Source organism: Betta splendens, chromosome 16 (genome assembly GCF_900634795.4).
Source record: "Betta splendens chromosome 16, fBetSpl5.4, whole genome shotgun sequence".
Lineage (NCBI taxonomy): Eukaryota > Metazoa > Chordata > Actinopteri > Anabantiformes > Osphronemidae > Betta > Betta splendens.
The window spans coordinates 10,254,398-10,271,231 of NC_040896.2; the positions used below are offsets into that span (position 1 = coordinate 10,254,398).

The 16,834-nt window shown below is 45.4% G+C and overlaps 1 long non-coding RNA gene across 3 annotated transcripts in view; it reads left to right on the top strand.

Annotated features, from left to right (window-relative positions):
- LOC129603124 (uncharacterized) overlaps positions 1 to 16,345 on the top strand; it is a 179,541-nt gene extending 163,196 nt beyond the window's left edge. For 2 of the 3 annotated variants that reach the window (XR_008692769.1, XR_008692768.1), the window contains exon 8: positions 14,842 to 16,344. This is a non-coding gene — a long non-coding RNA (uncharacterized LOC129603124). Of the gene's footprint in view, positions 1 to 14,841 lie in introns of all 3 variants that reach the window. The other variant, XR_008692765.1, reaches the window with a different exon arrangement.
- The last annotated feature ends 489 nt before the right edge of the window (positions 16,346 to 16,834 follow it).

A 16,834-nucleotide genomic window follows, 5' to 3' on the forward strand; every position in this document is an offset into this window, starting at 1 on the left:
GGCAGCGTCTGTGTGTTTTCCTAACGATAGAGCGCGAGAAAGTGTTGCCTGCTTTTCTTTTTCATATATTCAGCCAACTTCCCGATTCTCCGGGTCGCGGAGCTCACTGCATCTTGCACGGAACCGCGGCGACGCTGTTGTTTTCTTAAAGCGCATTTGATTGATTGCTGCCGTGCACGGGCTCCTTGCTCCACCTGGGAGACGCTGCACATGGCGCACCCCTGAGTGGATTCACTGGAGCAGTTGGGGGTTAAAGACCTTGCTCAAGGGCGCCTAATTAGTAGTTGGGTGCAGGAGATTATTCGCTCCCTTGCTGCACTCTGAGGTTCAATCCGGTGACCTTCTGCAGTCTTGCTCCGGTAGCCTTGAGGCGACAGCCACCCTCCATTGAATGTAAGGAGCAGGGAAGGACTCGCAGCGCAGCAAATGTGCCCAGAATTAACATATTACGGTGAATTTGTGCTTTTTCTCCCACTGCAGTGCTGTGTCAATACAAAGGACAAAGCCCATCCACATCCACATCTTAATAACCTTCATAATCTGCCCAGTTGTTTCTCATTTATTATTCTTTATCGATTTTCATCATGGGTTCTAAACCTGCCCTCCCCCAATGAATTATTCTGCTGTCTCGCTCGCTCGCTCGCACACATGCTCTCTGTAGCTGATGTTGCAACTCCCAATCGATTCAGTGCCCCAAGCGTACGGAGTATGACACTATTTTATTTAGAGTCTAATGCATCACAATCATGCGTGCTAATGGTTTTTTTCTTCTGTAGACTGAATGCATTAGGTGGCTGTGTTATTGTTATAAGTATTTATTGCACTTTGCTCCTTACAGTGTTTCACAGCCAAAGTAAAACCTAATTGTGACGATATGGGAGCAGGGAAGGAAACGTGATTTAGCTGTGAGTAAACATTTTATAACTTAGATTAAAATGAATCTCATCTTTTAATGTACACTATTTAATGCCAGTAGTCTGATATTATAGAAATATAATATATAAATAAAAAGTGTATGTGTCATAAGTGTAATACAGTTTTTTTCTCCAGAAAAAGCAGCTAATTTATTTTTATTGTCATAGAAAGCGAAGAAAAACACAAAACCTTTTTGTTTTTTTTTGTCATATTTAAGTAATTCTGTTGCTAAACCTTTAGTGTATTATACTACAAACAAACTGCTTCCACAGCAGCCAGGAGTAACTTGGCTTCCTGATGCTCTAAAAGCAGAACGTGGGCGTATTGTTGTAGAGCAAAGTGGCTCTTACGACGTAAAGCAATCAGCCGAACGCTGGTCCACAGGTGTTGTAGCTCATTGCAGTCGGGGATGTGAAGCGCTGGGATGTACAGGATAAAACAAGATGAGATGTGATTATGTGTGTGTATGTGATTACTACTGTACAGTGTGATGAAACAGAGCGAGGCACAAACAAGGGCCTGCAGCATGTTTGATTAATCTGTGCCACGAACGAGCTTCTCGGCTCCTTAGTTCATCACACTGAGCTCTGGCCAACATCTCGGTCAACGCTGGCTTCACTAATGTCCTCGAAGCAGAGCTTTGAGCCTTCATGATGTCAAAGCCTTGAGGGTTTCATCACCTGAGAGGTGGAGGTAGCGATACTGTAGGTGAGGCCTCGATTGATTTCTGTCTGAAACTGCACATTTTAACTCCAGACACCGAAAGTCCTGATGTGTTTGCGGTTGATCTGAGCAGACGTTCTGCAGGTTATCATGTAACATTGAGGCTCCAATGAGTGTGAGGCTCATCACATCCAGCTCAGAAGGGGCAGAGACACTTACATCACCCCAAGCTCCTCAAAGGATGCTGCAGGAAATGTTCTGAATTGAAGCCACCTGCATCCGCCCGACCCCACGTACATGTTGTGGTCGTCGTCATGCACATCACTGTGCGTGACATCCATAGACAGCCAAGGCTCCAGTGCCTGGTTATAGCTGCTACTGTAAGCGCTGATGGACAGTCGCCGCTTAAGGAGGGTTTTAGTGGAGAGTCGATTTAGAAAACACGCCTCAGACAGAAAAAACATTTCCCCCGGGTTTTACAGTTCATATTAGGTCTCTTACTACCTTCGCTGAAGTCAGGGTTTAGATTAATGTTAATTTAATGGTAGGATCACACAGCAGAGTGTGAACTTTAATGAGGTCCAACTCTACATTCAGGAATGTAAGAAATCTCATCTTTAATTCTTCATGGAATTATGGAAAGACTGTCACATGCTCAGATCCCAATATTTTCTATAGAAGTGCCACAATATTGAAAATGAATGCTTCCTCCAGCCCTCTGAGGCTGGTGGCTGAGTTGGCCATTACCTGTTCGTCATATTGTACCTGGAGGTCCCTTCGGAGCTTAGCTGGACCATTATTAGCCACCTTTGGAAGCGCACCCCAGTTTGACCCTGGGACTTCCCAGCTCGCACTCAAAGGTGTTTCTCCTCACCACTGCAGCCGCTTGGTGATGGCATCCTGTTTACACCCTGCTGCTGCTGTACAGTGTGTGCTGCTCTGTCTCAGGGGCACAGTTACAGCCTGTACCTGGAGCCCTGCCTGGTGTGGTAGACCCTGACCTCCACTGATCATGCACTTAGAGCCTTTCCTGTGCTGCCATGATTAGTGCCTCTGGGCTGTCTGTCGGTCGCTAGCAGGATTTTTTTTTTTTTTATATCACCTACTTCCTACTTCTTACATGCCAGTACATCTTCTGTCTACAGTGATTCCTTCTTTATCCTCTCCTAATCATTAAAAATGTCTTCTTTGTGCATCGTGGAGTAAATGAAGCAGTTTAATAAAACCTCCTGAAAAGCTTTCACAGACAAAATCATGAAAGAAAACACTGCATGGAGGGTAATGTGATTTTCACATAGTATAGGAAAACACAATGCACACATATGCACATAGGTTAATTGGAATTAGGGGAGCCCTCTGGAGAGCTGCTGGCTCATCCCTCCCACACCACAGAAAACCGTAAAAAGCATATTAACTATGTTTATTTTTAAGCTCTTCGCTGGTGTAAGACATATTTTTAACCAGTCATAAGGTTTCATGCACTTTTACTCCAGCTGCTCTGCTGTTTTTGGAAACCTTCCATTAATGGCCTTTACAGTTGCTGAGCTGCAACCTCAGTGTCACAGTTCAGGCTGGGTGAGCCTTTCAGTGGACTACGGGCAGGCGCGTTCCTGATTTGTCAAATAACGATATTTGCCCAAGAGCAGTCAGCAGATTAGGGAGCCTGAGTGTGTGGGAATGACTCATGATGGGGTTGTAAAACTGCGGCAGGGCACTTACTCGCCACGCAGTTTAGTGGATTAAGGAGTGCCACATTCTCCCTCGCTTAGATGACTGTGTCAACAAGGGAAGCGTCTCCCAAGTCAGCTGCTAAATCAATGCAGCACACACTCAACGGGGCGCTTTAGAGGTTATGCAAATGAACGCGGCTGGGATGTGACATTTTGAAAGCCGTGGATGGATCGGCCCTATTAGCGACGGCTTTGATGGATCTTAAAAGATATTTTCCCTCCTCGTGATGGAGTTTTTTTTTTTTTTTTCAGCTCCACTCTCGCCGGCCGTTCAACATGATTTGCGGTCAGGAGGGTCAGCAGTGGGTTCATATAAAACAAACACAGCCTCTGCGGTAGGGGAGCTCACCTGTGAAATGGAAGCACCGGGCAAAGAAGCTGTCAGGAGTCAGGAAGCAGGGAGCACATAACGGACTCACTGTTGCACGAGGCTGCACAAATGCGCGGAAAAGAAACCAGGACCTGCTGAAATACTGACTGGGCCACGTTTGCATCGTCGTGTTGCCACACGCTAACCACCGCTGTGTAACAGCAGAACTAACGCAGCAGTGGTTAATAATGAAGATGGAGCAGATAATACAACAAGCTGTCCACAGACACAGTGTCAACACTGACAGCAGAGCCTCTGTTTTCACATATGAGGAGACAGATGACGATGGCTTAAAAAGCACATTATGGCAGACCAGGCTGTAATTATCTACTGTAGTCTTTTTCGTGAGGAGTAGAAAGTTTTGTTACAGTGTGATGTGCAGAAACGACAAAAATTTACCTGAGATGAATGAATGAAAGGATTCAAACTGTCTCATTATCAGTCCTTTAACTAGAAGCAGCACTAATATGCACAGTGCAAATATTATTACAATAATTGCAAATTGAGTTTTTTGTCCTTCTGAATATTTAATAGCTAATCTTTATCCAGACTCACTAAAACATTATTTAGTCATTTAACAGTTATAACACGTTGATTATTTTAACACATGCCTGGGTAAGATAGTAGCCAATACAGGCATCACTGTGGAGCATCAATTAAGTAATGCACAAGTGATCATCCACCAGTGAGGGACTTTGACAGACGGCCAAGTCGCCATTTGATTCTGAGCTTCTGGTCTGAATATCAAGGAAAATAAAAATGATTGTCCTTGGAGCAAGAGATTCAGTGATAAAAAAACCAGACACAGCCTTGTATAAATACCAAAGGAAGGAATCCTGATGCTGTGATAAAGTGATGCCACCAAACAAAAAGTCTACAAATGTCTTTTGATTCCAAGACGCTGCTATTATCTCAAACATCCACATATTCGTACCATGAAATGTGGCCCAGTGCGCTTTTAAAGAGCTTCTGGACACTCAGCCTTGTCTGAACAGAGAGGAGAGCTTCTACTTGGCCGCGTGTTGTGCTGTGAAAGGCATTTCACATCATCCGCTGACAAGTGTCCTAACAGATGGGACACTTGTTTACCTCAAGTTAACTCCACTCCCAGCACGGCCTCAGTGAGCGCGAGAAGACTTCCAGGAATTGGACTTTTCTTGGCTAACTACTAACTTTAAATTAGGACAGTACTCGAGATCTTGCTGGAGATTTCTCCACTAGTGCACAACAGCGAGCACTAAGTAGGACACGAACCGTACAGCGCCGTCCCTCTCAGCACCACGGACAGCGCCAGCCTCCGTTGTATTTCACTAGAGGGCAACGGAGTCACATTGAGTCATGTCGCACAAATCTCTATATGACATCTAATCTGTTCTCACCCTTCCTGCTTTTCTTTTCACTGATGATTTAACAGACTATTATGCTTTTAGCATGTTTTTTATTCCAGCACAAATTTTCAAGTATCGTATACGGTGACTCTCATCTCCTCTGAGGACATAAGGACACATGAGGATATTCCAGGACGCGTCATAGAGCTTCCAGTGATTTTGTCTTTACAGCTTCTTTCTTTATTAGAAACTGCAACAGTTAGGACCACAAAAAAACAACAACAATCATACAGTATATTAATATAGATTAAAAGCTGTGTCATAACATATCCAGTGTGTGTGTGTGTGTGTGTGTGTGTGTGTGTGTGTGTGTGTGTGTGTGTGTGTGTGTGTGTGTGTGTGTGTGTGTGTGTGTGTGTGTGTGTGTGAGGCAGGTTCCACTGCATGCAGATATTTCATTACTCCTTCCATCTGGTGGCGTTTGCATTAGCGTCGAACCAAAAAATAAAATGTTCTGCGTCGACTGTGTGTGCATCACTGGGGGAAGGAGAGGAAAACGGCAAAGGGAGTATCGGAATAAATTATTCGCAGACAAATCTTTTATTCCAACACTGAGCGCGGAAAACAAGTGTGCCAGCTCCCCCAGTAATTCAAGAGGTACTTTTCTTTTGTTCTTCCCTTTTGTTTTCAGTGCGGATGTGGAAATAGAAGTTGCTAAATAAGGCCCCTCCCATTTCCCAGCGCCTCGACGAGCTTTGGCTGTCTTTCTCTTTCAATTTGGCAGCCGCTCATAAACAATATAGATCATTACCTGTTGTCTGTTCTCAGTGGCTTGCGCCTCAGACTAAGGCCCATAATTTAAATTGCAAGTGACAAAGTCCACACTGGGTGTTGACAGGAGCATCCCCTCCAGTGTTTATTAAGTTTGCCAATTGAATAAATTACCTGTTGTGGCCACATAATTGAGTTAACCTTATGAAATAACAAGAAGTCTGGCTCTGATGCCACACCTCACTCCACCCTGGGCGACCCCCCCTCATTCATCGCTGGACTGGGTGCCTCTTATTAAGGCTTCATTAGTGCCACGCTATCAATGTTTCCCTTCCGCTGCCTCCAGTTGCTGTTGCAGTGAGAGTCGCAGAGGCTCGGTCAAAGAATGAATGAGACGAGGGGAAGGGGGAGAGGAAGCTCCTTCATCACGCGCTGCTGAGGAGAAGCGTTGACTCAAACGTGGCTCTAGAAGGGGGCATCGTTTAACGACGCACCCGCCCGTGTTAATGTGTGTTCTGATTAGGCTTTGCCTGGTGAGCTGAGCTTCCAGACTCACAATCTGCTTCTGAGCCTCGGATGCCTGAAGGGTCAGATTTACACGCTCGAACAGTTCACACCTCGTGAATATAATTTGATTATAAACAGTTTTTAGCTTTTATTACTGTACCACATTCAACATCAGCATTTAAGGCTAAAACTGTTTTTAAAGATCATGCTTTGCAGCAATGTCATGGATGCAATTTAACTTCCTAGAGCAGAGGCAACCTTGTCTAACTTTTGGCATTACCACCTTTTTTCCTCTGAAAGGTGAAGCTCAAAAGACCTGGGTTATTGCAAGAGCCGAGTTGTGCACTGTGCGTAGCTCCTGGGTGAGACTGTGCAAGTCTCAGAATAACATTGTGTTGTTCTTTAGTAAAACTTGCTCACCCTGGCACCTCGGTCTCACTTGATCGTGCCGAATGTTGCGTCAATCACGAACTGCGCTGCAGTTCCTCCAGTTGCTTCAGTTGCAAGGTCTGCCTGATTCCTATACCTGGAGTTCAAGTGCACGCTTGAATTATTGATGCCCCACAGGTGCGTACAGTACGGTAAATGACGCATCTGCGCCTCCACACTCCATCAAGTTAAAAAGTAATATTTACTGCAGGAAGTTTAAATTTGCCATGAACAACCAGCGAACGTTATGAATAAACATTAGAGATGATTTAATCCCTGGTTTGGAGGTGAAACGATCACCTGCTTGTGGTATGAAAGGTGAAGGAGTTGCATCATTTCTCAGCCTTCACCCTGAAAAAGTGCTGCAGCGATGCAGATATTTTGTACGGCATCAAACCGCACCGCGCGTGTTGCTCCGCGTGCGCTCTCGAGCGCTGCGCTCGCGCCTCCTCCGCGCGCCGCGCGCGCACGTGCACGCGTGTGCTGGTGTCTGCGCGAGGCGGCGGGAGGGGGGGTGTTGGTGGGGGGCGATCTGGAGATACCTGGCATCGCTGTTGCCTCTGTTTGTTTGGCTCCGGGCTTTCAGACTGTCAGTGCGAGGGCTGTGTAGTGAAACAAAACATGTTGTCATCTCCGTAACAAGTCTCGCCGCCGGGACTCAGCACAGTGAGGCGGGGTGCTCTGGCGCAGCCTGTAACTCTCCACATTTTGGCTCCAGCAATTGACACTTAGGACCACAGTCGCTTCGGGGATACTGGAGCTGCTATGAATCATTGTTGTGTCGTGTTTCTTCTTGGTATTTCCTTAAGCGCTATGTGCTTTTCTGAGTGCATTGCATGAGGCAGATGTGGCCAGATGTTTATCACGTACAGTATCGCTGCTCTTAAAGGCCACGCACAGACTGTGAGACATTCTGAGGCGGTGGAACTCCTTCCCTGGATTGCTGCTCCGTCCCGTGCGATGCTGAGCCAACCTTCATGCTGTTTGTCTTTGCCCATCTGTTGTCTAAACACTGTGCTCCTAGAGGCACATCAGCCCGGCTCTGTAAGCTGTTACAAACAGGAAGTCATGCGCTTCTTTCAATTACTCTCTTATTGGCCCAGACCTCCCTGAGGACAGGCCAGACCCAGTGTCAATCCTGGCCGTAATGAGAGGAGATCTCTCCCCACGGAGAAGGTGTCTTTTTGGGTTTGTGTAATGTGTCTTCCTGCTCTGACCCGAGCAGCAGTGGATGTGAGGGGAGCGGGAGCGTGTGTGTTCCTACCTTTGTACTGTACTGTATATATGTTCTCCCCCATCATTATTTCACATGCATGGTCTATGTGAATGCACCTGACTGTGTTCTACTGAGCAGCAGTTCTGGCGGCTTCATCTGACATTTTGTTTAACGGAGCGCGACGCCCTGTTGCCTGTCGGTTCCTCGTCTGGTCAGAGCAGCAACACACGCTGCAGCATCAAACCCTCACGGCAAAACGGAACTTTCCGCTTTTCCCCAGGGATTGAAAGTGTTTTATGCGTGTGTGTGTGTGCGTGTGTGTGTGTGCGTGCTTGCACGTGTGTGTGTGTGTGTGTGTGTGTGTGTGTGTGTGTGTGTGTGTGTGTGTGTGTGTGTGTGTGTGTGTGTGTGTGTGTTAGCATTTCCCAGCTAGACAGTTGTACACCAGCCCAGTGTGAAGGTCAGGGTACAGCCCGACCAGCAGCAGGAGATGTCACACCACTACCGGCCATGGCAGCCATGCACAAAATTGCCTCAACAGATCACAGCCCTCCACCCATCTGCTGTGACGCCAGATTGGGGCGGGGGGTGCAGGACGTTGGATTTAGTGGCCGAGCTAATAGCCTCAGTGAGACTCACCACTGCAGCACAGAGACATTTGTAAATTGAATGTTTGTTACCTGAGGTTTGTAAGTTAATTGCGCACTGACTGACCCGCTCTTATTTGGATGCGATCGGCTGATGGAGGTGAGATCCGATCAGAGTGTTTTCTCTTTTGCTTTTCTTACCTCTGGAAATTAAAACCGTACCTGGGCAGCAAATGCATTAGCGTTGTCACAAACTGTTGCACGCCAAGTGACGTCAAGCTCTAATGAAGCAGCTGCTTCCAGGAGCGAGACGAAGTCAGAAACGTGGACGACCGCGGACGAGGAGAAAGAACCGACAACAACTTTACATCAAAGTTTAATTACGTTCGTGTAGCAGAAATTATAAAATCGCTGACCTCTAGCAGAATGCGATGAGCTGCAGTCACACTGCATAGAAGATGTATTATTATTATATACAGCTTTGAGATTGGTTGGGGGGTTGAACAGAAAGTCTGGGAGCAAGCGCCTTTCTCTCGCTGGTTCTATTTCTGTTTCCGTTGCTTGTGGCTGATGTGTCCCATCTTGGAGGAGTCAATCTTCCTCACAAAGGAGGAGCTTGCCTTCCCCGGGGACATAGTTTATTCATGTATCCGATTTATTTTTTGCTGCCACGGCCTCCCAGGATTCACACTGCATTTATTACAGGGGGGTAATGAAAATTGAATTCATATGGCGAAGCCCCACATGCATTGTGTGACTCGGGGAAGGTCTCCTCCCTCCACAGACGGCTGCAACCACAGTTTCAAAGTTGAGGTGGAATTTTGCAGTTTAAAAAAAAAAAACCTTGAAAGTTTTCAAGGACAGAAAAGGTGTCAATTGGAGCTGAGAATGAAAAGTGAAGGATGAAAAGCGAGTTCGTTTTCAGTTGCAGATGGTTTTGGGGGTAAATTCAGCCGCTGGTAAAAGTGAAAGCGAAACTCTCAGCTGAACATCAGTGAACAGCTGATTGCACTGATGCACGTTATGTTCATCTGATCAAATGACACCATGGACTGCAGTTCTCCAGACTTTGTACCAACTCTGACATCAGCAGCTGTTGCTCTCTGGGCGCGACTGTGACGTGTTAAGTGCTCACACAGATAGATGTTTCTGTGGTTTCTGTGCTGCAGAAACATGACGAATGGTTGACGAATGGTTGAAGGCTGTGAGACAGATCACCAGAACCACCAGAACCACCAGAACCACCAGTACAGTGCTGCGTGAGAGGAAACAGTTTTACTGGTTACCAGCTGTTGCTGCTCCTCAGGTTTGACTGCTTTTTCTTATCATTATCACTTTGACCTTTGACTCTGTCCTATGAAAAATACACAAAAACAAATATATAATATTTTAGTATTCATTATGTGTGTACTGTAGGTGCAGAGCTTTCAGTAAAGGCTGAAAAGTTGAAGCAGGAGGTTGACTTTAAAATTTGAAGTTGTAAGATATATGATAGCTATGAACAAAACTAATAGAGAGAAGTGCAGTTCACAGACATATGGACCAGTTGTCAGGCAAAGCTAAAAGGCGTGGAAATGCAAGGCGTTTACTGAGGTACAGGAAAGCACCGTCATGAAATAAATACAATAAAGAATGTATTGCTGCTAGTGGGAATGCGAGGCCTGTGACGACAGGATAGTTTATTTGGTCCCACATGACGCTGGAATGTTTTTGTCGTTTCCACGGCGCTTTGCATTCATCCACGCGCCTCGATCGCAGGCGGGAGGCGCAAACGCACCCGGAAGAAAGTGAAGGTGACACAGAGCAGAGTAGTTGAGAGGAGGGAAGGGGGCTTTTATTCTTTAACGGCCGAGGCGCCGACCCCCACGGACCCTCACACGGACCCAGAGAGTCAGGAAGAGCCAGGAACCCATCCATGGGTCATAAAATGTAATGATAATTAAAACATAATAGTTCATAATGTAAATAAAATATGGATTACAACAAGAATATAGCAGGGAACAGTCTCTACCATGTGTTTATCTGATTCATCGATTTGTTTACGTCACTGATTTCGTAGTCGGATCACACGGACTAATCATGAATGATTTACTGACGGAATTATTGAGTTGTTTATTCCTGGACTCAGATAATGAAATAATTATTTATAGTGACATTGCAGCAACACCAAACTTGCAGCCGACCGTCGTGCTCAACTGGAAATCTTCAAATCTAAAGCGGATGTGAAGCTGCCAGCGTGCGCGGATTAAAATGAACCCAGACGCAGACTCCGCGCTGGGACGAGGAGTCACTGCACCGAGGAGCGTCCTCTCGCCTCCTCCCCATCGTTTGTCTCCTTTACCGTGAGTGTGTTTTACCTCCATCCGTCTCGGCGCCGCCTCGCGCCGCGTTGTCTGTGTGACAGGCTGGCCTTTTAAAATGTCCGTTTCTCATTGCGGGAAGCATGAAGTTACTTCGCCATCAAATGTGAGGCACGGGTAGAAAGCGGGGGCGGAGTGGTGGTGGGACGAGGAGGGAGGAGGGACAGTGGTCAGGGAGCAGGACGGGTGATTTAAAGAGGGAGGAACGTCCTCCCTCCATTTGTCACAGCTGGTGTAGCACCAGATTATGAAGGTGACGTCGGGAGACGAATCCTCCGAACTCAGGAGCCGGAGGAGGAGAAGAGCCGGCTGATCTCATCAAACATGGCCGCCGAGGCGTTTCCACACACCCCCCCGCTCGCGTTCCCTCATTTCTGTCGTACAAGCGGACCGGGCCCGGCCCGCTGACATGCGTCTGCACAACCACTAAGCACATCCCCACCGTCGGGTCCAGAGTTCACGCCGCTGACAGCGCCAATTCATTAGTGTCCACTGACGCACAGCCACGCTCTAAGTCATAGTGCCACAAGGCATTACATGTGACTTTTTTCTAGATTTTCTCATGGTTTAGTCTGCGGGAAGGAGCGATTTGAAACTTTGTGCTCCGTTCCTCCACACGGAGAACATAAATCAGTTAGGAGACAGAGAGTGGGAATGACATTAAATGCAGCCGAGCATCAGAAGCCGCAGCCGGGAGTGGGAAGCGCACACACGGGCTGGTGTGTGTGTGTGTGTGTGTGTGTGTGTGTGTGTGTGTGTGTGTGTGTGTGTGTGTGTGTGTGTGTGTGTGTGTGTGTGTGTGTGTGTGTGTGTGTGTGTGTGTGTGTGGCTGGCTTCCTCTGAGCCTTTTCATCGCTTTAATTAAATTGGGTCTGCCTCCTAATTATTCTAATTGATAAATTATAACTTGATTATGTCCCATTACAGCTCTGTAAATCTAAAATGCTCATTTGCTTGACAAACACTGCTGCACATTGGAGGTGAAGGAGGGATGGACTGGGACACTTTTTAGTTTGTTTGCTGCTCAGTGATTATTTGTCCCGTCCTCCTGGAAGCCCAGTCAGTTAGAGGCTCTTTTTATTTTATTTCAATCACCAATCTGGGATTTGGGGCTTTAGACCTTAGAATGCACATAAGAAGAATGAAGAATGCTGTAATTATATCCTAAATATGTTACCACACGTTCTCTTCTGGTTCAGAATTGACAGAACCCAGGGGTTTTAATGCCGGAACGGCTCCTCTGTGACAACATCAGCTGTTAAATCTGCTGAAATAAAAAAGGCTCCTAGAGAGAGAGAGTTATTTAATGGGAGGACAATACCAGTCCATGTGAATGGAAATATGTAAAGTCAGAGTTGCTGCTCACGTAGCAGAGCAGTTCAGTCAGGGGCCGATCAGCGATTCAGCAAGAGACGGCGAACGCCACAAACAGTGAAAACACCAATTTAGCTCTGAACTGAATAAAACAATAAGGTTTCCAGGTGCTTGCTCAACTTGCAGCCACCTTTGACCTCAGAGTGAATGTTATTGCTCTACGTGTGTGTGTGTGTGTGTGTGTGTGTGTGTGTGTGTGTGTGTGTGTGTGTGTGTGTGTGTGTGTGTGTGTGTGTGTGTGTGTGTGTTGGGGGGAAAACAGCAGGATGCTCATAATGAGAACATTCCGTGTGTATGTAAAACACATGCAAATGTCCGTGTGTGTGTGTGTGTGTGTGTGTGTGTGTTTGTGTGTGTGTGTGTGTGAAGATCTTCACGTTGTTTATATCCACACACGTTCATAATTATAATTAGCTTGTCACTAATGGTTTTACTAGTCTTTGCAGTTTATTGATTGAACCACTGGACTGCATATGCACTTAATAATACATGTATATACTGTACATGGGTGTAAATGAGTTCAGAGCTTTTTTTTGGATGATAAAGCAGGGTTGAAGTGCACTGAGGAAATAAACACACACAGTGTACAGTAACTCCCTGAAAGACCCTGACGTGCATCGAGCCGCTGCCAGAAACGCAGACGTAACCTTCTGCACGCGTTGATTGGAGCTCCCCCCGTCGGCCCATCAATCAAAACAAACCTGTTTCTATACTTTTCTCCGTTCTTATTTACAAACCCTGACTTTCTCTACAAACTGAACTCTGTGGTTTATCAATTTGCTTAAATCATTACTATTATTTTATTAAGGAATTCAAAGTTTGATTCTTGAATCAAATAAAATAATGACAATTACCAGTAATTGTAGTGTGGAACCTCTGACTGGGACCTGACTTGCATTTGGAGCCATGTATCTTTCAACTGTGACTCAGGCTTTGGAGGCGATTTCAGCGCTCCATCTGCTTTTAGAGGTGGAACAACGTTTTTAGACATTTGTTATTGCTTCCAGGAGCTGCGGAGAGAAAAGCCCCAGAGGATTTAAGGCGTGATGCTCTGCGCTTCACGTTTCCCGTCATTAAGTGGGGTTAATTTTCAAGTGAAGAAGAAACGTGTGATGGTGCTGGAAATTTTCATGTGACCCATAAAAAAAGGCTTGAGCATGTTGTGTGAGTCATCACTGGCTTCATCTTCTGTTTTATGTTCATCCTCTGAGGAGATTGTGTTTTCCTTGTTGCCACAAGCTGTCATTTCTCTCCGAGAGGACGGCTTTCATGTTAATTATTCTCTTTGCAGATTTACTGAGCTGCTTACAGTATAGTGATGATGACAGCGAGCAAAGTGATTGCACAGGATTCAACTTCATAGCTGTGATGACACAATTTGTATTTGGCTGCGAATCAAGCTCACAATTGCGGAGTTGCTCATAAATTATTCCTGAGAAAAAATTTAAAACTAGTACAAGGTAGCGCGAATCGGATGGCGTCGGTTAAACGATGGATGAAAATCAGCAAAGTCTAACACAGAAGTTAGTGTTAGATTTTTCTGTTTTGCTCTCGAGCTCCCGCTGACAGCATAAATCTCACTCGGTGGAGTTTAAGACCAAGGACAATATTGAATAACCAGCCACGGCAGTGACAGATTGATCTACCATGAACATGATACAGATGTAGCGGGGCCATTCATCTTCTCACTGTGTCACTGCATTAGGATGCAAGGTGTGTGTGCCAGGCCCCTGTAAATAAGCTTTTATTGCGTCGAAGCCTCGGGGACTCATCTGAATATTTAAAATCTTTGGATGAATACACTGATTTAGTAGCTTTGAACACCGCCCGCAGGGTCCTGACAAGATTCTGTGAAAGTCAGCTTCAGTCGATCATCATTTATCTTTCAAATGACAGAAAGGAGATGCTGGATGAAGGAGGAATTAGGAATTTCCATCTCTTTAGAGGTAAATTACCTCTCTTTGAGAAAGCAGAATATTTTATTATCATTATTGAAGCTTTATTGATCTATATGAATGTCAAACAGCTGGAAACGGTTATAAGTTATAGTATACTGGCAGCAGCATAGCACTTTGCTGAAATGGTTACTTTTACATTTTATTTTCTATTTGGAATCCAAAATTGATGTTGTAAACTCAGAGAGCTGCACACTGGCGAAATATCAAAAATGAATTTTTCACGAACGGTGGGTTCAAAGCAAAATCAAAACCTCAGTCCATCATCAGTAGCTTGTATCTCTGCAGAAGCCCACATGAACCGAGGTGGATATTGATCCTGATACCAGCACACACTGCAAACCCGTGTGAGGTCAGGAAAAAAACACATCCCTCCGAGGGACCGCAAATTCCCACAATCCCTAGTTAACCTGAACATCAGCACAAAGTGAAGCGGCTCTCAAGGTCAGAGGAGACGCGTCTACCTACATAAATCATGAGTGGAGTCATCACAAGAAAAACTCCAATGCCCATAAGCGTCAGTCAGCCTCCGTGTGTAAGCATTTTTTTCCAGCGCTTCGTAACAAAGGCATCCATCAGATTTTTCCTCTCGGTTTTCTTCTGCTGTTTTTCATGATTCATCTGTTTTGTTTTCAGATTGGTTGCAGGCAACCCGGTGAAGAGGCATCTGCGGGCCCTTTTTTTGCACAGCTGTTTCTTCTCATCGCCCCTCTCTTGCGCTGAAGCCCCTCGGAGTGAACGTTCACCTCGCCTCAGGAGCGAGACGCGGACATCACGGCCCGGCCGCCGTCAGGAAGCCCAGTAAACAAATTAAAGAAGCCCAAAATGGCAATTCACCCTGAAGTATGCCGCTGTGAAATGCAGATTGTGATGGATGGATGGATGATGCTTCTTTCAAATACCGTTGATGCTTTTAAAGGCCTAAGTGCCAGTTTGTAATATCAGCATTTATTGCTGTCAATTGCAGCCTCTCCAGTCTGGGCTTTAAATGGGATCTTATCAGTTGCAAAGTTGCCCTCAAGGACAAAAACACTTTTTTTAGGAGACTTTAGAGTAAAAACATTAAAATGCCAATCTATATTTCCTCATTATTAAATCTCTGCAACTCTTTTCAGTGGAATAACAACGGTATCGTTCTGGACATCTGGACATCTCTTCATAAAACACGATTTTACCCTCGCAACAAAATGTGAATACGAGAACCCACTCAAAACACTTCATACACATTAACGATCGACAGGCTTTTGAGGAGGATCAACCCAAGGCTTGCTTTTCATCTCTTAAGTAAAATGCAGGGTATAATTTATTCATAGCCGGAAGTTCAAAACTCCCAGATTGTACAGCAGGAATACGGTATATTTTTGAGAAGTCAGTGCTCTCCACTGAGTCGCATGATCCGTGCACAGCTTCTTCTCATCTGCACGTCGTTCTCTGGGTTTCGCACAAAGGCCCATTAGCGTTTCTTTATCATGAGTCTTTGATGCACCTTTTGAGTGAAATGGCTAATTAAATAGTCGATACCTCTTGCAATTCCTGGAAATTTGCTTATTATCGATCCACCCTCCATCTCTCTTGCTGTGAACCAGATGCATTTCTCTATTGATCCCACATCAGACTGTGCAGTGTACCGGCACAGTATTTTTAAATCTCAGGCTATTACATATTGATTTTGAAAAACTTTTCATTTTTGCTCTAAAATACATACAAGTTTTGTCTGAAGGGGAGTCGTTTTTGGCTCAAAAGCAATATCAAGCTCGCAGGGGCATTAATTGGTGCGCTCAAAATGAAAAATGCATTTGTTTCCATTAATTCATCTAGGTTCCGTCACCGTGTTCCTGCGCTCCGTTAGTGCACGGGCCATTCTTGCCTCGCTCGACTCCTTCCTAATAAATTCTTTCCTGTGTCGTTGCCAACATCATCATTTTGCTGAAGGTGTTTGAAATATTCCAAGTCAACAGCCACCTCAGTGTTAATTCATGCCTGATTTACATGATTTCTATATATGGCTGCGACTTCAAGGTGCACCCATTGCGGTTTTGATACAGAGGTGCTTTGTTGTTAGGAAACGGGGAAAAAAAGAGCAAAAAAACAAAAACAAAAAGTCTATTTCTGTCGAGCGAGAACCCTCTGCAGTCTTGTGGATGTCAGAAGTTGAATTTACAAGACAAAGGCGGTGGGTGCACTGCTGACATGCTGCAACTCTCTCCTGACAGATGGATGAGAAGCAAAACGGCAGCAGCTCAAAGGAAGACTGGCTCCTCCCGAGCTGGGACGTCTGGAAGATGTCCACTATTTCCAAATGACAGTCAGGGGGTCCGTCACGTCCTCGCTTCCTGCCGCATCTCTTAGCCATGTGTTCACTGTCGCTTTGATCTCTGTGTTTTATTATATCTACTCTGAACCAGTCGGTGCCAGCATTTGTTCCACCCTTCAGTTCTGGCTCATTAGCAAACGGAGCAAAATCAACCCGTTAGATTTGCAGTAATAAACTTGAAGGAGCTTTCATACAGGAAAAATGAGAAACCAACACCTTCTTTTGTAGTAAATTACATTTAGAATGTATTTAATGTGCAAATGTAATATACTGTATGTCTGAACACACACAGGTGCAAGGAATTACCCTTAATTC